General features: G+C 39.7%; 1 pseudogene; it reads right to left on the bottom strand.

Annotated features, from left to right (window-relative positions):
• Positions 1–3,524: 3,524 nt before the first annotated feature.
• Positions 3,525–4,704, bottom strand: LOC107525177 (polyglutamylase complex subunit TTLL1 pseudogene; annotated as a pseudogene).
• Between the last annotated feature and the right edge of the window lie 16,855 nt (positions 4,705–21,559).

Genomic DNA, 21,559 nt, shown 5'->3' with positions numbered 1-21,559 from the left:
CGGTCCACATACATGGGGCTATCTACAAGGAAAGAGGCCTCCTCACAACAGCGGGAAAAGCTATTAAGAATAAAGCAGAAGTCTTAAAATTACTAGAAGCTGTTTGGCTCCCAAGGGAAGCAGCCATTCTCCACTGCAAAGGACACCAGAAAGGAACTGACCTCATTGTGAAGGAAAACCGCTTAGCAGACGAGGCAGCAAAAGCAGCCGCCCAGAAGGAACCATCCCATCCAGACCCAACTTCGATCCTTGCTCCAGTAAAAGACTCTCGCCAGCCTAAGTACACCCCTGAGGAGACTAAATGGGCCAAGGAAGAAGGGGCTACCCTCACAGCGCAGGGCTGGTTTTAGCTACTGGATAGCCGCATCATAGTCCCGGTAACCCTTGGGATTCACCTGGTATCTGAGTACCATCAGCTCACTCATCTTGGAAAAACTGCCCTGGAAGCCCTTCTGAAAAAACAGTATTATATCAGCCACCTGCCAGCACTGTGCCAAGCAGTAGGGGAACAGTGTGCTACCTGTGCCAGGAATAATGTGCATTCCATGCCTCGGCCCTCCCCTGGAGTCCAGAGAACAGGAAATACTCCTTTTGAGGACCTAGAGATAGATCTTACGGTGGTCCTGCCCAGTTGCAGGTACAAGTATCTCCTGGATTTAGTTTGCACATACTCAGGATGGGCCGAAGCATTTCCCACCAGGACTGAAAGAAGCAGAGAAGTCACGAAGGCCCTCCTACAAGGAGGTCATCCCTAGGTTCGGCCTACCGCTGAGTATCCACAGTGACAATGGACCGGCCTTCACAGCTGAAATCATCCAGATCCTGTTGAAGGCCCTCGGCATATCATGGAAACTCCACGTGGCATATCGGCCTCGGAGCTCAGGGAAAGTAGAGCGCATGAACTGTACCCTTAAGGAAACATTATCCAAATGCAGCCAAGAAGCCAGTTTCTTCTGGGGAGATCTACTGCCCTTGGTCCTGCTATGTACTCATTGCACCCCTGGAAAGTTAGGCTTTTCCCCTTTTGAGTTAGTATATGGAAGGTCTCCTCCAAGTTTAGGAAGCATCCCGGGAGACCTACATCAAGTGGGAAACCAGAGCCTGAAAACCAGAGCCTGACAGAACAACTCCAGGCCCTGGGAACTACCCTGTCAGAACTACAGCAGTACACAGTTGAAAGGGCCCCCATCCCTCTAAGGACCCTAGTCCATCCATTCCAGGCTAGAGACCTATTATGGGTCAAGGACTGGAAAAAGGAACCCCTCAAGCCATACTGTAGTTTTAACCACCCCTGCTGCTCTTAAAGTTACAGGTATCACCCCGTGGGTCCATCAATTCAGAGTCAAGAAAGCCCACAATGTTCCTGAGGAGGAGTGCTCAGATGATTGGAGAGCCAGCCTGGACCCAGGTGACCCCTTTAAGATCCTGCTAAGGTGGACAGCTACCTGATGAGCACAGAAGACCCCTGGTTTCTAGTTGTAGCTGTATTCATCACCCTGATCCTTGGACTTGGACTTGCTGTGACAGCCCCTCCTGACTGGACTTTACTTGCTAGAGTTGTATTGTTTACTATTTACTATACTCTGGCATCATGCATTTTCTTAGGAGAGGAATGCTGCTACTTCACAAATCAGTCAGGAATAGTAGTTACCAAAGTAAAGGAACTCAGGGAGAGAATCAAACAATGGAGGGAGCAAGAAACTGCCAGGGGATGGTGGAGACAAGGGCAATGGTCTCCTGGTTACTCCCCCTTGAGGGGGTCACTCATCACCATTGCCCTCCTTATCACAATAGGTCCTTGCCTCCTCAACCTACTAATGAGGTTCATTGAAAATTCAGTCTCCCGCCTAACCATGGCCAAGGTCCTAGCTTTACTACAGTATTGGCTGCTAGATGACTTTAATGATGCCCTCTGAGGCTCATCGCCTCCGGGGCATCAAAGGGGGGAATGATAAGGGAAAACTAGGTCTAAAATGGCCAACAGTTGTCTCCTCGGGGCTTTCTCTATCGCCATCCTGCTATGTTCCCACACATGCCAAACCAGAAAGGGCTTTTCCCCTCCCTAAGCAAAGTATAGCTGCTACGTAGGCGGAAGCATATACCATATATAACTCCTTGCCTGATTGTGCTCTGGGCTCAGACTTTGGAGTTGGTCTCCTCTGGGCCCACCAGCATAAAATAAATCTCCTGAACCCCGAGTCTCCGAGTGCTGCTTGGTCTTTCCGTAAGGTGAACATCTCCAGTTCTGCAACATAAGAAGCATTCAAACCTGTGAAGAATTTTTTTGTTAGTTTACTTTAGCCAAACTGTCGACACATGTCAGGGAGCCAAATCTCAACAGATTGAAATAATGTTCCAGAGAATGGCAGTTTTGCACCTTGCTTTATAAATTGCAATCAAAGGAGAAGACAAAAGTGAGTCACGCAAAATTCATTGGTGATAAATTAGTGAGGTGGGAGAAAGCAAAGCCAGGGTGGGGGGACCTCTGGGGCTGGATAAAAAGTAAAATAATAGACACATACTTTTCTTACATAGATGGGTACAAGAGAGTTAACAGTCAAGTTAACAAGATAACAATAATAATGAGATTTGTGGCCTCTGCTCTGGTGCATTGAGGGCCTAGAAAACGGGGAAATTACTTTGTTTTGCAAAGGCACGTGTTAATTAGGTATGTTATCTTAGGTGCAAAAGACAACCAACAGGCTTAGTTAGTTAAGGTGAAAATTAACCTTTGTTAGGGAAAAATACTGCTTCAGGACATGGCTACCAACAATAAACAGCTTATATTTTAAAAGTTTTAATTTCAGACCATCCTTTGTGGTTATTTTAGGTCTCTGAGTTTGCCACCCCTGAGCTTTTCAGTGGTGAGCCTTTTTAGGTTTAGTATGTGGCCCCTTTTCATCCAGCACTGCAATGTCATGAAAGTCAAGAAAAGAAAATGTTTCAAGGAGAGAGTGGTCAATTGTGTCAACTGTGCTGAAACGGCAATTAAATGAAAAAAAGAAATCGCCATATCATTGATGATACCATGAATAGTGGCCCTGATGTCTAGGAGGATTCTGGATGCAGTCCAATTTCATGTGGTTCTGCTTTCCATTCAGTGAAAAATTAGTGAAATTCTACTTGTTGCCAGTTACTTGGCCAGGTAAAGGGATAGAGATGAAAAAATCCTGGGGCTTTGACTGGAGGAGAAAGACATGGAAACAAATAGGTATAATTCAGTATAACAAATTATATAATAAAGCATCATATCAAGATGATGTGAGAATTGCAGTGATTAAGATGCAGATGCATGAAGTCACCATACTACTGCTTATTAGTAATGTGACAATTGATAACTATGTCGTTTTCTCTTTCTTTTTTCTCAACCTTCTGAAGAGAAGAAATGCCTTTATTTATTTACAGGGCTTAGGAAAGGAAAAAAACTATAGAAAAAATATTTTCAAAATAGGCCTTCAGTGAGGGCCTGGGTGCAATGAGTGGTTCTGGTAGGGTCCAGGTTGGAATCTTGCTCTTACTGGTAGTCATTTCCAAGCTGTGAGGACAGTTATCCCCAAGCTTCTCCACTGGCCCCCTTTGGATCTTGGTGACTGGCCCAAATGACTTCTCAGCTCTTTGACAGCCCCGTCATTGACAGCTCTTCATCGTACAGAATTTCATAATTGCCAGGAACTTCCTTCTGGGAAACGTGTTCCATTTATAGCCTGGAATCAAGTTATACTTAAGGATTTAATCATTGGTGGTGCTGGAGGTGAGAGATGGGGATACGTTAAAATCCATCAACCAGGGTTTCATCTATCATCTATGATGATGCCATAGTCTTAGTGCTTGAATCAGTGCTTTTCACTGTTAATCCCCAGGACCACGGCCCTCAGCAACTGCACAGTGGTCCAATGGATCTCATCAAGCAACTTGCTGGTCACTTCCTTGCCTCCAGTGCTCTCCAGGTACAGTCTCAGGTTGTTCATAGTTCACTTGCCTCTGTGGATGTGGTTGTAGACTTCCCCATGTTTCTGAATGTCATCATTGGTGAGCTGAACAAACATGTCCAGCTTGCTGGTATTGGAGGTGGACTTGACTGTGCAGAAATGGAAAAACCCAAGCCTATACAGGTAACAGCACAGCAGACCTAAGGAGACACCAGGACACAAGCGCAGGTTGAGTTCCTCCAGCCAGTTAGTAACTGGTTGTTGATATAGAGAGAGATCATGAGTAGATAGGCTTCCTTAGTAGATTGAGACATAAGTGAAGATGTTGTGCTGCCCCAGGACCACTTTTTAATTTGATCAGAAAGATGCCCTTGACCTGGGCTTTGCAACAAAGTTTCATGATCTAGGTGCTGGAGGGGCTTTTCCTGAACTCCTCCATAAGCAGTTTGTAAGTGAGCAGGCAACATGTAGGTGACCAGGACAAAGTCCAGATGGAAGTATTTTCCATTCTCATCTTTTCCTATATCTTTTACTAGCCTCCACCAAGAGACTCTTCAAAGTCAATTCACAAGTGGTTCAGAAAATGACTATTTGATCATCTAAGACCCCATAGCCAGTTTCAACATTAAAGACTTTTTCAGATGTTTTGCATGTTTGCATGCTCATCCAGTAAAAATTTCAATTCTCATTTTCTGTCACCTGGAACCATCCTCTCTTTTAAAGTTATTTATCAGCATTTCTCGATATCAGTGTCCTATTTCACTTTTCCTGCCATAAGTCATAGGTACTTATGGAGCCAACAAGAATGTCCAATTCTCTTCAGTTTCATGACTCTTGCCTCAGGTTCTTACCTATGTCAGATCCTTTTTCCTGTTGCTTCCTCCTGTGGGCACAGACCTCTGAGTAGGGCAGCCCTGCACCATTTCCAGGCACACTCCATTGCTTGCAGGAGGACTCTCACTGCCCCTACATTATTTTATTTTATTATTTTATTTCATTTTATTTTTTAATATGTCTTTACTGGAAAGAAGAAGGGAATGGGAGATAGAAACATCAATGATGAGAGTCATTGATCAGCTGCATCCTGCATACCCCCTACTAGAGACTGAACCCGCAACCCAGGCATGTGCCCTGACAAGAAATCAAACAGCAATCTCCTGGATCATAGGTCAATGCTCAATGCTGAGCCATGACAGCTGGGCCTTATGTTATTTTCTTAAGGTGGGCCTAGTAACACCAATCTGAACACATTGAAACATAGCAAGCATTTGTAAAAATCAAATAAAATGGAAACCAAACCTGAAAAATTCCATGAGCAAACAGAACCAATTAAGCCAATGCAAGGAAACAATTTAGTTTATTCTACAAAGCAAATGAAACTTAACTTGTGCCATTTTTTGTAAATGCCTTTGAACATCATAAACAAAACTTAAACTGTTACCCAAGTTGCCATGAGGTAACTAAGCACTTTTAACCAGTCCCTTATCACTAGTGAAGTTCTAATATTATAACCAATCATTGTGAAAAGCCTCTGCATTTTCACTATATAAGCTCTTACTTATGACAATATACCTCTGAGAAAACAGTATGGAGCTTCCTCAGAAATTAAAAATGGAGCTGCCTTTTGACCCAGTGATGCAACTTCTAGGAATATATACTAAGAATCCTGAAACATTAATCAGAAAGAATATATGCACCCCTATGTTCATAGCAGCACAATTTACGATACCTAAGACCTGGAAACGGTTTAAGTGCCCATCAGTAGATGAGTGGATAAAAAAGCTGTGTGACATATACACCATGGAATACTATGCAGCTGTAAAGAAGAAGGATCTCGTACCCTTTGGGACAGTATGGATGGACCTGGAGAATGTTATGCTAAGTGAAATAAGCCAGGCAGAGAAAGAAAAACATCACATGATCTCGCTTATATGTGGAATCTAAAGAACTTAAAACTGACAAACAGAATAGATTCAATGACATGGAAGCATAGATCAGACTGACAAATGTCAGAGGGATGGAGGAGGGTGGGTGGGTGGATGGGGAGAGAGTAATCAAAGAATTTATATGCATATATGCACAACCCAAGGACATGGACAATGGTGGGGATATGGACTGGGGAGGGGGATGGGACAGGTTGGAATGGGTCATTGGGGAGAAAAAGGGGCATCTGTAATATTTTAAACAAAAATTAAATTAATATATATATGTATATATACCTCTGAGCCTTGTTCCACTGTTGGCTTGAGAACTCCCAGTTCATGAACTGTTATTATATGCACAATAAATTCTTACAAAATATTAGTTTACTGATCTGATGGTTTTAATTTTGCTATTTTTGAATTTTTGACAGATTTTGTAAATTTCAGCCATGGAATATCGACTAAGAAGAAGAAAGAGATATGTTTGAGATAACTAAGATGTCACTGAACTGATATTTGAAACTGGTTCCTGAAAGAGTGGTGTGAGTCTATCAGGCTTACAATAGACATAAGGAATTCCAGGCTGAAGAAAGAAAAGAGAAAAGAAAAAGAAGAAAGAAGGAAGAAGGAAGAAAGAAGAAGGAAGAAGGAAGAAGGAAGAAGGAAGAAGGAAGAAGAAAGAAGAAAGAAGAAAGGAGAGAGAGAAAGAGAGAGAGAAACAGAAAGAGAAACAGAAACAGAAAGAGAAACAGAAAGAGAAAGAGAGTTGGAAGTGCCTGGCCAATATAGGGAAACATGTAGTGTAGTGTGGCTTGTCGTGGGGTGTAGAGAATATAGAGTTGCATCACTTTGGCTGGGACTAAGTAGATGTGAGGAGTCATGTGAGCCATTTTCCAGATTTAGATCTTGATCTTCAGGCAGTGGAATTTCAGAAAATGTTCTTAGTGAGAGGCATGGAATAATTAGAAAATGTGTTTTAGAAATTTTTGCAGTCTGAAACATGGATAAAGGAAGTCAAGTATGTTAGCCCCTATAGAAACATTGATGTGTGTGTGTGTGTGTGAGTGTGTGTGTGTGTGTGTGTGTGTGTGTAAAAAATACTTTGAAAATAAGGCAAGTCTAAGAAAATTTGACTTTGGTGATCCCAGAAAAGCTTGAGTTTGCTGATTCACAGGAGGTTCAGACAGTTTAGAAGCTGTTGGAATGGTGGTAGTTAGTGGCTGACAATGACAACAGTGATAAGAGGAAAAGAACTGGAAGAGGAGAGCTGTACAGACACAGACATAAGGGTGAAAGGAAGAGTTGAAGCAAGCCTGGGAGTCCTTGATCTGCAGGTGACCCCTAAAATGGTATGGATATAGAAAACCCTGGGCTAGGACAGTCTGAAAGGCACATTACCCATGTAATCTTTATAACACCTTTTGATATAGCTATTATCACTACATTGCATATAAGAGTTGAATGATTAAGAGAATTGCTCAAGATCCTGATATAGCTAATGAGTTCCAGAAGGGATCTCTAGTCTGTTTTTCTAGAAGCCCAGTGAAGACTTCTTTCTATATTACCGCAGCCTGTCTGGAAGCAGGAGCCTGTGCTATACCAGGAACACAGAAAATCAAATATTTGTTTTTAGTCAAGCTTCTTCTTATAGAAGAAGAAGTCATTTTAGTTTGGTCCCGGAGCAATGTCATGTTGACAATAAGAATAAAATATGATTTATATTATCTTTCAGATTTATAGAAGTTAAGGTTTGCCCAATTTAAACTCCATATGTATAATCCAATGTTCTGGACTATAAATGAGTGTCCTTCATTAAGAAAAATGTATTTGTTATTTGGTTCACAGTGTAAACTTGAGACCATGCCATAGGACTCTGTACATAGGACAGACACATGAAATGAAATATAAGGTACAAATAATGGGATGGGGGATGGGATTGTTGTTTCTTTTGTTATTAGGCACTTTCTTAAATACGGTGGGCATAAAAATGCAATAAGTACAATGAGAGTAGCATAAGATAACATGTTATTCCTTATGAAATACCTTCTTGAATCACACATCATCAATTATAAGCCCTCCCCCAGGTATACAGAATGTCTGATACAAAGCTGGACATTTGGAGCAGTGAATTATAAAAGAAAAAAATTGAATATAAAAAAATCTGCCAAAAATAATGGTAAAGCTGTTGAACCCTGAACTTTCACTCCAATAGTCTACTAAGATAGAATCCACAAATACAAATAGAAGAAAGAGGTACAACTTTTTTTTTACATGTCTTTATTGATTTCAGAGAGAGGAAAAAAGAGGGAAAGAGAGAGATAGAAACATCAATGATGATAGAACCATTGGTGAGCTGACTCCTGAGTGCCCCCTACTGGGGATTGAGCCCCAAACCTGGGCATGTGCCCTGACTGGGAATGGAACAGCGATCTCCTGGCAAGGCCAAGAAAGTAATACTTTAGAGCAAAAGCTGGAATTGGCATATGAGCACAAAAAGCTATTTTATATACTCTGGTAAGTTTTCTTTATGTAATTCACTTTTTCATTAAAGTTATAAACATCCAAATTGTTATTAAAAAGAAAAAGAAGAGGGGACTCCACAGCCATCAGACAGGAAGAAAACATAAAAGGTATCCAAATTGGAAAGGAGAAATAAAACTGTCATTATTTGCAGATGACATGATATTATACATAGAAAATTCTAAAGACTCCACCAAAGTACTACTAGAATTCATAAATGAATTTGGCAAGGTAGCTAGATACAAAATTAACATCTAGAAAGAGCATTTTTATATACTAACAATGAACTCTCAGAAAGAGAAACTAATAAAACAGTACCATTTACAGATGCAACTGGAAAAATAAGATACCTAGGAATAAACTTAACCAAGGATGTAAAAGACCTGTACTCAAAAACTACAGGACACTGAAAAAAGGAATAGAGGAAGATATAAACAAGTGGAAAAATATACCATGCACAAGGATTAGAAGAATTAATATTATTAAAATGTCCATACAGCCCAAAGCAATCTATAGATTCAATGCAATTATTATTAAAATATCAACAGCATATTTCACAGAGCTAGAACCAATATTCCAACTATTAATATGGAAACAAAAAAGAACCCAAATAGCTGAAGCCATCTTGAGAAAGAGGAACAAAGCAGGAGGGATCACTTTACCAAATATCAAACTATATAACAAAGCCATTGTAATCAAAACAGCCTGGTATTGGTACAAAAAAAGACATATAGATCAGTGAAACAGAACAGAGACCCCAGAAATAGAACCATGCAATTATGGTCAGTTAATATTTGACAAAGGGAGCAAGAGCATCCAATGGAGTAAAGACAATGTTTTCAATAAATGGTGCTGGGAAAATTGGACAGGTACATGCAAAAAAATGAAACAATATCAACAACTTACTCCATACACAAGAATAAATTCCAAAAGGATAAAAGACTTAAATGTAAGTTGCAAAACTATAAAAATCCTGGAAGAAAACAGGCTGTAAAGTCACAGACATCTCACGTAGTGAAATTTTCACTAATACATCTCTTATGGCAAGAGAAACAAAACAAAAAATAAACAAACGAGACTACATTGAAATAAAAAGCTTCCACACAGCAAAAGAAATAAGCCTCAAAATACAAAGTAACCTCATGGTATGGGAGAACATATTCACCAAGGATACATTTGATAAGGGGCTAATTTCCAAAGTGTACAAAAAACTCATACAACTCTACAAGAGGAAGACAAATAATCCAATCAAAAATGGGCAAAGGACCTGCATAGACACTTCTCCAAAGAGGACATACAGATGGCCACGAGACATATGAGAAAATGCTCAATGCCACTAATCATCAGAGAGATACAAATTAAAACCACAGTGAGGTATCACTTTACACCTTTCAACAAATCAACAAATGATATGTGCTGATGAGGATGTGGAGAAAGGGAAACCTTGGTACACTGCTGGTGGGAATGCAGACTGGGGCAACCACTATGGAAAACAGTATTGAGGTTCCTCAAAAAATTATAAATAGAACTGCCATTTGACCCAGTGATCCTACTTCTAGGAATATATCCTAAGAATCCTGAAACACAAATCAGAAAGAATATGTGCACCCCTATGTTCATAGCAGCGCAATTTAAAATAGTTATCTGGAAATAGCCGAAGTGCTCATCAGTAGATGAGTGGATAAAAAACTGTGGGACATTTACACCATGGGATAGTAGGCAGTTGTAAAGAAAAAGGATCTATTACCCTTTGGGACAGTATGGATGGACCTGGAGAATATTATGTTAGTGAAATAAGCCAGGCAGAAAAAGACAAATATCACATTATCTCACTTATATGTGGAATCTAAAGAAGTTAATATACTGATGAACAAAATAGTTTCAGTGACATGGAAGCATGGATCAGACTGACAAATCTCAGAGGGAAAGCATGGGTGGGTGGGGAGAGATTAAAGAATTTATGTGCATATATGCATAACCCAAGGACATGGACAATGCTGTGGTGAAGGACTGTGGAGGGGGTGTGGGTGTGGGATGGAAGGGGTGAATGAGGAGAAAAGAGGACATCTGTAATATTTTGAACAATAAAAATAAAATAAAATAAGAAGAGGGAATTCCAAGATGGCCACCAATCGAATGGAAGCTACACTGACACTCCCCAGACCAAACTGGAATTACAGCTAAAATATAGAAAAAGCATCCTGAAATATCAACTAAAGATTAACTTTAGAGCATCCTCATAACCAAGTATGTAAAGTGGAGACTGCATAGAGACTAGTAGAAAGTGGAGAGGCATGAGAGGGCTGGCAGGGCTCCCATGGGCAGCAGTTGAAGGTCTCTATGGATATCTCAGCTGTGGGGGGTTCCCACTAAGAACTCTGGGGCCTTAACCCCAAGCTGGGCTTCCAAACCCAGAGCATCAGAAGTGAGATACCCATAAAACATCTGGCTGTGAAAAGCAGCAAGGTTTCTGTCTGCCAGGGAGAAACAGCTGTAAATGTAGGCAGCCTCTTAAAGGGCCAAGGCAAAAAGTTTCATGTGCAGCTGCTTATCTTGGACTGCAACTGAGGGAGGACAGAGCACACTAGAGCTGTATGAGGAGGTTCCAGGGTTACAGACTCTGGAGGTAGAGATGATAGGGCAGCTATCAGGATTTCTGTTCTGAGTCATTCCCCCATACAGCAGAGGACATCTTTCTCAGGCAGACATTTGCCATTCAAGCATCCTTTGCCAGGGGGGAAGCAATTGCCCCACCCTGCTGGAAAATCTTTTGCACTACTCTGTGGAGATTCTGGCTCATTAAGAGAATAAATAACAATCAGCCTCTGGGTGCTTTGAGTCTTTGCCTGATTTGCTTCTGGATCCATGGCTTGGTAAAGCAGACCTTGGAGCACATCTTGGTCCATTCCAAACACACCCATACCCAGCAGAGGCAATCACAAGCCATGAAGAAAGCTTCAAACAGGGTTCTCAAAGCCATTCACAAACATCGTCTGACATTGGCCTGCACCAGAAACCATCCAAAAGACTGGGAGTCCTAACAGATCTACCTAATAGATAGAAACAAATCCAAACAAGCACTAAAGTCAGGAGACAAGAAAGCAAGACCCAAGTGAAAGAACAAAAGAATTTTCCAGAAGAAGCACTAAATGAAATGGAGATAAGCAATCTATCAGATATAAAGTTCAGAATGCTGATCATAAGTATGCTCAACAGCATGAGAAATTATATGAAAATTATGAAGGAAATTAAGAATTACATAGTAGAAATTTTAAAAGCACTGGAAGGAATAAACAGCAAATTAGGGAAAGCTGAGGATCGAATCAGTGAATTAGAAGACAGGGTAGAAAAATTAACTCAGTCAGAGAACCAAAGAGAAATAATTTAAAAACAGGAGGAAAGTTTAAGGGAGCTGTGGGACAATATGTAACACAACAATATTCACATTATAGGAGTACAAGAAGATCTACAAAGTAAGCAAGGATTAGAGAACCAGTTTGAAAAAATAATGGCAGAAAACTTTCCTAACCTTGTCAAGGAAAAGTCATTCAAGTTCAGGAGACACAGAGAGTTCCAAGCAAGAAGAACCCAAAGAGGCCCACAAGCAGACACATCATAATTAAAATGCCATAAGTTCTAGACATATAATCTTAAAGGCAGCAAGAGAAAAGCAATCTGTTACCTACAACGGAGCTCCTATAAGGCTGTCAGCTGATTTCTCATCAGAAACTCTACAGGCCAAAAGGGAATGGCATGAAGTATTCAAGGTAATGCAAAACAAGGAGCTGAAACCAAGACTACTCTACCCAGGAAGGCTATCATGCAAAATAGATGGTGAAATAAAGAGTTTCCCTGACAAAAAAAAAAAAAAGCTAACGGAGTTTGTTACCACCAAACCAGCATTGCAAGAAATGTTAAAGGGACGACTGTAATAAAAAGTTGAAATATACAGAAAGAGAAAGATAGGCATAAAGAAATAAATTGGCAATAGACAAATACCTACCAATAATAACCTTAAATATAAATGGATTAAATGCTCCAATCAAAGGGCTTAGGGTAGGTGAATGGGTAAGAAAATAAGACCCAAATCTTTGCTGTATGCAAGAGACCCACCTCAGAACAAAAGACTCACACAGCCTTAAAAAAACATCTGGAAGACTTTAAAGGAGAGATCGACAGCAATACAGTCATAGTAGGGGACTTTAACTTTGCAGTGACTTCATTGGATAGATCTTCCACACAAAAAATCAACAAGGAAACAGTGACTCTAAATGACACACTAGATGAATGGATTTAATCAACATTTACAGAACATTGTTTCACCCCAAAGCTGCAGAATATACATTCTCCTCAAGTGCACATGTGACATTCTCAAAGATAGACCACATGTTAGGACAAAACAGGCTTCTACAAGTTCAAGAAGATTGAAATCATATCAAGCATTTTCTCAGACATTTAAAGCATGGAATACTATGTAGCTGTAAAAAGAAAATGATCCCTGCCCGGCCGGGCGTGGCTCAGCGGTTGAGTGTTGACCTAGGATCCAGGCGATTGGGATTCGATTCCTGGTCAGGGCACATGCCCGGGTTGCGGGCTGCAGCCAATCAACGACTCTCACATCATTGATGTTTCTATCTCCCTCTCCTTTCCTCTCTCTGAAATCAATAAAGATATATTAAAAAAAAAAAAAAAGAAAGAAAATGATCCCTTACCCTTTGAGACAGCTTGGTGGGACCTGGAGAGTATTATGCTAAAATGAAATAAGCCAGCCAGAGAAAGACAAATATATGATTTTACTCATATGTGGAATCTAAGGAACAAAATAAACTGATGAACAAAATAGATCCAGAGACAAAGAAGTATGAAACAGAGTGATGAATCTCAGAGGGAAGGCAAGGGGGAGGGGGGATAAAATAACCTAAGAACTTATATGCATATATGCATAACCCATGGACCCAGACAGTGTGGTGAAAGCCTGCATGGGGGGAGCAGGGAGGAGGAGATCAATAGGGGGAAAAGGGGACATTTGTAACACTTTCAATATATATATACACACATATTGTAGGGTCTCCATTTCTCTTAGAGACCAAGGCTTTGAAATTTGACCTAAATCTCCCCAAGAGAAGTCATACTTCAAATTATGCCTGTCTTGTATACTTGGTTGACTGTCAGAGTAGTCAGACAGAGCAAAGGAAGGAGAGGATGAAACACTCAGTGTCTCACAATAAAGGAATTAACCTGAAGGCAGTCTGAGTATCAAAGTCAAATTTTGCTAATTTACCACTTTGCCTGGGGCTGGCACCACCAGTCTTGATTTCAACAAGTCCACAGTGCTCCCTGCAGGATAGGAGAGCAGGGGTTTGGAGTTGGTTTTGTTTAGGTTTTTCCACTTTTAGTTTCTGTTTTGATGGGAGCAGGATGAGGAGAGAAGAAAAGAATATGAATTGTCTCAATCTACCAGATTAATGGGAGTTTAGTTTTGCCAGCTTGAGCTTGAGTTTGCAAAGCTTGTGATCAGCAGAACCAATACACCTGGGAATGACAATCATTGTAGCAAAAGACAAGTCATTTAAAGTTTAAATAACCTTAGAGAAAAATATAATCCTCTTCCCTTTACCTTAGTGGAAATATTTTGCATCTTTATGATTTTATAATTTTTAATCTGTGTGTGCTTAGTTTTAAATGGTTATAATATGCATATTACATTTCATTTAATTTTATCAATTATTATTTTCTGTGCTTCAATGGCTACATAAGTATATTAAGTTGCTGGATAATGATTTTCTTAATCATATTTATATCTTGTGCCTCAACACTGACCAGTATTTACTCTACATGATGTATATAAATGATTTGTTTCCTTTTAAATTAATTCTTTAGGATAACAGGCATAACGACTAGTGACAGATGTACAGACTTTGGAGGAAGAAAGATTTGAATTCAAATCCTGACTTTTAGATTTTTAGGCAAGGTGCCCACGGGAATATTAATTATTTTCTCTGAAGCTCAGATATCTCTTCTTTATAATGGGGTTAGTGAGACTTAAATGATAAAACACAAATATAGTATCCAAAAGATGGTTATGTGTGGTAATGGCATAATGAAGGGCAGCTATTGTGCTAAAGCAATAATTATTAACTATAAAAATTAAGAAGGATGTCTTTTCTGATCCTCCACTTCCAAAACCCAATCCAGTAATCCAGTTAACACAAGGCCTACCTAGCTATCTCCTCTTTTCCACTTAAAAAAGACTTTTAAAATAAATTTATTGCTGTAATAGAGCCAAGGTAACTACCACAATAAGAGCAATAAAGAAGAGAAAAGGTTCATTGTAACACAGAGACTGCAGGGACAGTTTTAGAGCATTGACATAGAAGAGACCCTGGAACATAAGGGAAAATAGAGGGGAGGAAAGGGTTTTTCAAAAGGTGTTTCCCCACAAATCATAGGCTTCTAATGTTCTTCAATAAATAAAATTATGTAATCACTTTTTAAAATTTCCTATGGCTGCTAAATTTTACCTCCGGAATGTGACTTTTTCTGAAAATAAACAATGTGGATCCCTAGATGTATAAGATTTAAGTCATCATCATTATTTGTTCACAGACTTGAGATTACAGGATGAAGGGGTAATCACTTTCATTATTAATAAAATTTTTCTGTTTTGAAGGACTTCTCTGATTTATAGTAGTCTGGCTCCCATTTGAAAGAATTGCCCAGACTCTTTCCCTGGTCGTCTTATGTACCATGGGAATTCCTCATTCAGCGTCTCCTCTTGGGAAAATTGAGAGTGTGGCTGGGCATGCTGATGATGAAAGTCAATCTCTGGGGAGGAGATGCTTCTGGAGAAGGTTATTTTTTTTCTCCAGGAACAAAAGCAAGGCCAGTCCTTGTTCTCACCCAAGTCCCTTCCTTTGGCCCCTCTGGCAATCATATCATGGGGTGCAGGGCAATCCTTAATGTTTATTTTTTCCAGAGTAAGTGTACACAACTAAATTTACCTAACTGATGGGGACAATAGTTTCAGCCTTGAAGGGATCCAATTCTTAGAAAGCTTTTCATATGGTTCTGTTTTCAGAGTTCAGCCAGGGAATCTGTTATCTTCTTGACCTGAATCCCTAATAAAAAGCTAAAAACAAACACACAATATCTGTATAAGCTCAAGATTACAATTAAATGGAAAGCAAAATTTAGACAACAAAACCATGATGCAGATTAGTTCACAAGACTCATATAACATTATCAGCTCTACAAATAAATAAATAATGCCCCTGGTCATAGTAAGTAATTAAGAAGTATCTATCTTTGCATTATAAATAGCAATAGAAAGGAGGATATTCATAATTACAAAATGAATGGCCATGCCAGTACCTCAGTCTAATTAAAGAATAAAATAAAGTATGAAAAAATCTAGAAAACTAAATTTTTAGGTTACCACCAATCTATACTGATAAAAGTCATGGAGTAATACTACAGCTTCTGCCCACAGTAATAATTCACAACACAGCCACTAGAGTCAAGGCAATGCATTAAGTTTTGTGTAACACTGGAATCGCTTTACTAACATATGCTAGATATTTCTGCAAATGCGAGGTGTCAATGATGTTGTTAAGTGAGTAACTTTAAAAAAAAGAAATTATCTGACATATTTAAGCCATTTTAAAGGGAGGCTTGAAATTCTATTGAATAGATTAAATTTAACAAGTGTAGTGACCCTTACCTCGAACACACACACACACACACACACACACCCCATGCTGCAAAAATACATGCAAGTTTAAAAATATATCATAGACAATGAAGAATGGGAAAGAAATGCCTTAGTACCTAAGAGGGTCTTTGGGTGGACTGTACTTGGGAGGGCTGGGATATAAGTCAGTTTCAGCAAACTTGTGTGCAAAGGAAACTTGGAAATTTTTAGTACCAGGATAAAATTACCCCACCCAACACAATCACCACCAGCAGTAGACCTCTGTCCTCTGCTCCCCTGGCCTCCTCCTGAGTCATTCCTCTCCCTGCAAAATGCCCAGGCCATGTTTATGGGCAGGGAGGGAAGTGAGGAGGAGGAGCAGGTAACAAGGGAGTGGACCTTGTTTCATCATCTTGAAGTAGGGCTGCAAAATAAACCTTGGGAATTGTTTTGTTCTGTTTTGTTTTGTTTAAATGCTTGCACTCTAATAAGGCATCAGGCTTAATGCCTTACATAGGCTGTTGAAAATAGGATAGGCTATAAACCTATACCTCTTTGACAGGTGATAAGCCTTTAAATAAATTAAGTCATATAAGTACCTTTTTAAAAATATTGTTTTTATTTCATACCAATAAACACCCCTTCTTTCTCTTCACGTGCTATCTCACAAACTTCCCAGAATAATTTATTCTTTAGATTCCTCTTAGAAGACAGGGACCTAAGAACACATTGATTATAAAGAAGCATTAATTGAAGATCATTTCCTGTAGATAGGGGTATAAAGCTGTTTCTATGTTACTAAGGACTATCTACCCACAATACATTTTTTTAAAAAGAATCCTTCCTTCTGCACTCTTAGGCTCTTTTCCTGCTTAAGACAAATGGAAACTTGGGACACCAGACACCATGCTGTACCTCTATGAGCATTAGCTAAAGGCACTGCTAACACTGCCTCAGCACCCTGACTTGAGTGGCCTCTCATTCTTCCATTTATTGTGTTCTGGGCAGCACAGAATTTCTGGCAAAGAGTTTTAGACTACAATGGCTAACAGATTAAAAAGAGATATGCACTAGTGGTAGTTCTTACTCTGCTGCAAAAGTAAAAGCAAAAAAGGAGAATGTGCCATGCTAGATAATAAAATACAAGCCATAAAGTGGCTTGAAATCCTTTCAAGGAAATAAGGGGGAACAGAGAAGTCAGAAGAAAATAAATTAGGAATAGGTGGAAAGTGCTTTAACATGAAGTAAAACACCATTATCTATTATCATCAGGCCTTGCTGACAGTTAAAAATTAGTTAAGGGGAGAAACCATTGACTGAGGTACATCATGACTTCAAGGGATTTGCAGAGAACAGACACTGGAAATATGTCTCCATGGAAATTATACTAAAAAGCAGTAGCTCTCAAAGTGTGGTCCTAAACCAGTAGCATCAGTATCACTTTGAATTTTTTAAAAACATCAATTCTTAGAGATTAAAGATGGCTGCAGACTGAGTGGAAGCTATGCTGACACTCTCCTGGAACCAAACTGGAATTACAACTAAAATATAGAAAAACCATCCTGAATAAACAACTGCAACTGAAGATGAGCTGGAGAGCACCCTCATAACCAAGGAGGGAAAGTGGAGACTGCAAAGAAACTGGTAGGAAGTGCAGAGGCATGAGAGGGCTGGCTGGGCTCCCACAGGCAGCAGCTAAAGGTCTGGAGGAATATCTCAGCTGTGAGGGATTCCCACTGAGAACTTTGAGGCCTAAACCTCAGGCTGGGCTTCCCAGCCAAGAGCACCAGAACTGAGAAAGGTGCCCACACAACATCTGGCTGTGAAAAGCAGCAGGGTTTCTGTCAGCCAGGGAGAGATGCCTGGAAATACAAGCACCCTCTTGAAGAGCCAACACTAAAAGTTTCCAGTGCAGCCACTCACCTTGGGCTGTGGCAAGGGAGGGCAGAGGGGACTATAGCTGTGTGAGGGGAGTCTAGGATTGTGGGCTCTGGAGATAGAGCACAGAGGGCACCCCTCTGGATTTTTGTGTGGAGTCATTCCCCCATACTGCAGAGGCAGACATTTACCTTCCAAGGAGTTTTTGCCTGTAGGGAAAGCAATTGCCCCACCCTGCTGGAAAACCTCTCACCCTACCCAGAGGAGTTTCTAAAGCCTGAGGCTCATTAAGACAATCAGATTACTCAGCCTACAGCCAGAGGCACATATCAGAGTGCTTTGAGTGTTGGCCTGACCTGCTTCTGGACCCATGCCTTGGAAAAACATACTTTGGTGTGCATCTTGGTCCTGTCCAATGGCACCCAACCCCAGAAGAGGAGACCTCAAGATGAATGCTCTTGATAGCTCCAAATAGGGTACTCAGGGCCAGTCACAATCTGTGTCTGACATTGGCCTGCTCCAGATACCCTCCAAAAAGACTGAGAGTCCTAGCATATTTACCTAATACATAAAAACAAACCCAAACAGGCAGCAAAAATGGGGAGACAGCAAAACAAGCTCCAAATGAAAGAACAAGAGAAGTCTCCAGAAAAAGAGCTAAATAAAATGGAGATAAGCAATCTATCAGATATAAAGCTTAGAATACTGATTGTAAGGATGCTCAACAGCATCAAAAAAGATATGGAAACTATCAAGTAAATTAAGAATGACATAGCAGAAATAAAGAATACAGTGGAAGAAATAAACAGCAGATTAAAGGAAGCTGAGGATCGGATGAGTGATTTACAAGACAGGGTAGAAAAAAATCACTCAATCAGAGGTCCAAAAGAAAGAAACAATTAAAAACAAGAGGGCAGTATAAGTGAGCTTTGGGACAACAGGAAACGTAACAATATTCACATTATAGGAAAGCCAGAAGAGGTCAAAAGTAAGCAAGGGTCAGAGAACCCGTTTGAAAAAATAATAGCAGAAAACTCCCCTAACCTGGTCAAGGAAAAAGTCACACAAGTTCAGGAGGCACAGGCCCAAACATATAATTAAAATGCCAAGAATTCAAGACAAAGAGAGAATATTAAAGGCAGCTAGAGAAAAGCAATCTGTTACCTACAAAGGAGCTTCATAAGGCTATCAGCTGACTTCTCATCAGAAACTCTACAGGCTGGAAGGGAATGGCATGAAGTATTCAAGGTAATGCAAAACAAGGATCTAAAACAAAGACTACTCTATCCAGCAAGACTATCAGTCAAGATAGATGGTGGCCTGGCTGGGTGTGACTCAATGGTTGAGCATCTACCTGAGATTCAGGAGATCACTGTTTGACTCCTGGCTGGGGCACATGCCTGAGTTGTGGGCTTGATCCACAGTTGAGGGCATGTGGGAGGCAGCCTATCAATGATGACTCTCTCATCATTGATGTTTCTATCTCTCTCTCTCCCTCTCCCTTCCTCTCTTAAATCTCTGAAATAAAGATATATATAAAAAATAAATAAATAAATAATAAAAAGATGGGGAAATAAAAAGCTTTCCAGACAAAAAAAGGTTAAAGTAGTTTATTACCATCAAACCAACATTGCAGGAAATGTTAAAGGAACTACTGTAATTAGAAGTAGAAATAGAGAGAAAGAGAAACATGGGAATAATGAATTAAAATGGCAATAAATAAGTATTTATCAATAATAACTGTAAATGTAAATAGATTAAATGCTCCAAGAAAAAGACATAGGTTAGCTGAATGGATAAGAAAACATTACCCAAATATATGCTGTCTACAAGATACCCACCTCAAAACAAAAGGCTCACACAGGATGAAAGTGAAGGGTAGGAAAAATATTTTCCATGCAAATGGAAATTTAAAAATCCTGGAGTAGCAATACTCATATCGGACAAAATAGGCTCCAAAATGAAGACCATAATGAGAGACAAAAAAGGTCACTAATACATAATACTAAAATGATCAATCCAACGAGAGGCTATAACCCTGATAAACATGCATGCACCCAATACAGGAGAACCTAAATTTATAAAAAAAAAACTTCTAGAGGACTTTAAGGGAGAGATTGAGAGCAAGATAGTCATACTAGAGGACTTTAGCACCCTACTGATTTCACTGGATAGGCCTTCTAGACAAAAAATTAACAAGGAAACTGTGATCCTAAATGACACACTAAATTAGGATTTAATTGACATTTACAGAACATTCCACCCCAAAGCTGCAGAATATACATTATTCTCAAGCGAACATCAGTAGATGAGTGGATTAAAAAGCTGTGGTTCATTTACACCATGGAATACTATGCAGCTTTAAAAAGAAGGATCACTTATCCTTTGGGATACCATGGAGGGAACTGGAGAGTATTATGCTTAGTGAAATAAGCCAGTCAGAGAAAGACAAGTACCACATAATCTCACTCATATGTGGAATGTAATAAACAAAATAAACTGATAAACAAAATCGATCCAGAGACATAGAAGCATGGAACAGATCAAGGGATCTCAGAGGGAAGGTGAGGGTGGGGAAGTGGGTGGGGAGAGATTAATCAAAGAACTTATATGTCTATAAGCATAACCCATGGACACTGACATTGTTATGGGGAAGGCCTTGAATGGATGTCTGGTGGAGGGGATCAATGGGGGAAATGGGGGAACATCTGTAATACTTTCAACAATAAAGGTAAATTAGAAATAATTAATTAATTAATAAAATCATCAATTCTTGGTCTCTGCTTTACCAAATAATTAAATAGGTGTAGGGGAGCTCAGAAATGCAATATAGCTCCAGCAGTAAAGGCATCTGGAAAATGTTGACCTCTCTGTGTTTAGCCTTCTGTGACTATTTAACTCTGTAGCATGAGGCTTGGCTGACTACCCAGGATACCAAATGCCACCCAAAGATAAATGCCATGCCCCAAGAAGGAGGTTAATGAGTGTATAGGGTGAAATAACTGCCTGATGTTATCTATTAACTTAGGAATGCATTGTTCTTTCTGGTGGTCTAGATGACTATGCACCATATGGTTTTAATATTAACCCCCTATGAAAATACAACCCTGTCCTGGGATGGTATGAATTTTTTTTCCTGGCTGGCCACCACTGGGAACAGCTGCTTTGGCTGTTTATGTAAGTTTCTCCTATTAAAACATGAATTTGAAAAAGGCTATGTGTCAGTTGTTTGGAATCAATACTGAACTTAGACTTTTGGGGCTTTCCTCCAACAGTAGATGATTCTAATGTCTGCTAAAGTTTGAAAACCACTGGAGTTGTGTTTTAATTGTGCTTTCATTTCCAAGCTGTATCATTCATGGTGAGTGTATATGTGTTTCACATTTAGGAAGGGACATTAACCTATAACCTATACATTTTTGCTTGTTTTAAGCCAGGGGTGTTGGTTGAGGAAATAATAAACACAAAAGTTGTGTCAATAAGGAACCATAAGTAATCTAAAATAATAGAGAAAGGCCTACAGGAAAATATACAAATAATTTTTATATAATTTTTCTTAACAATTAATTGTGAGTCTCTTGAATTTCTACTGATTTAAGCATCATATTTAGAAGGAACCT

Source organism: Miniopterus natalensis, chromosome 2, assembly GCF_054644295.1.
Source record: "Miniopterus natalensis isolate mMinNat1 chromosome 2, mMinNat1.hap1, whole genome shotgun sequence".
In the NCBI taxonomy this organism is placed as follows: domain Eukaryota; kingdom Metazoa; phylum Chordata; class Mammalia; order Chiroptera; family Miniopteridae; genus Miniopterus; species Miniopterus natalensis.
The sequence above is the reverse complement of the archived record's forward strand: the minus strand, read 5'-3'. Positions and strand labels throughout refer to the sequence as shown.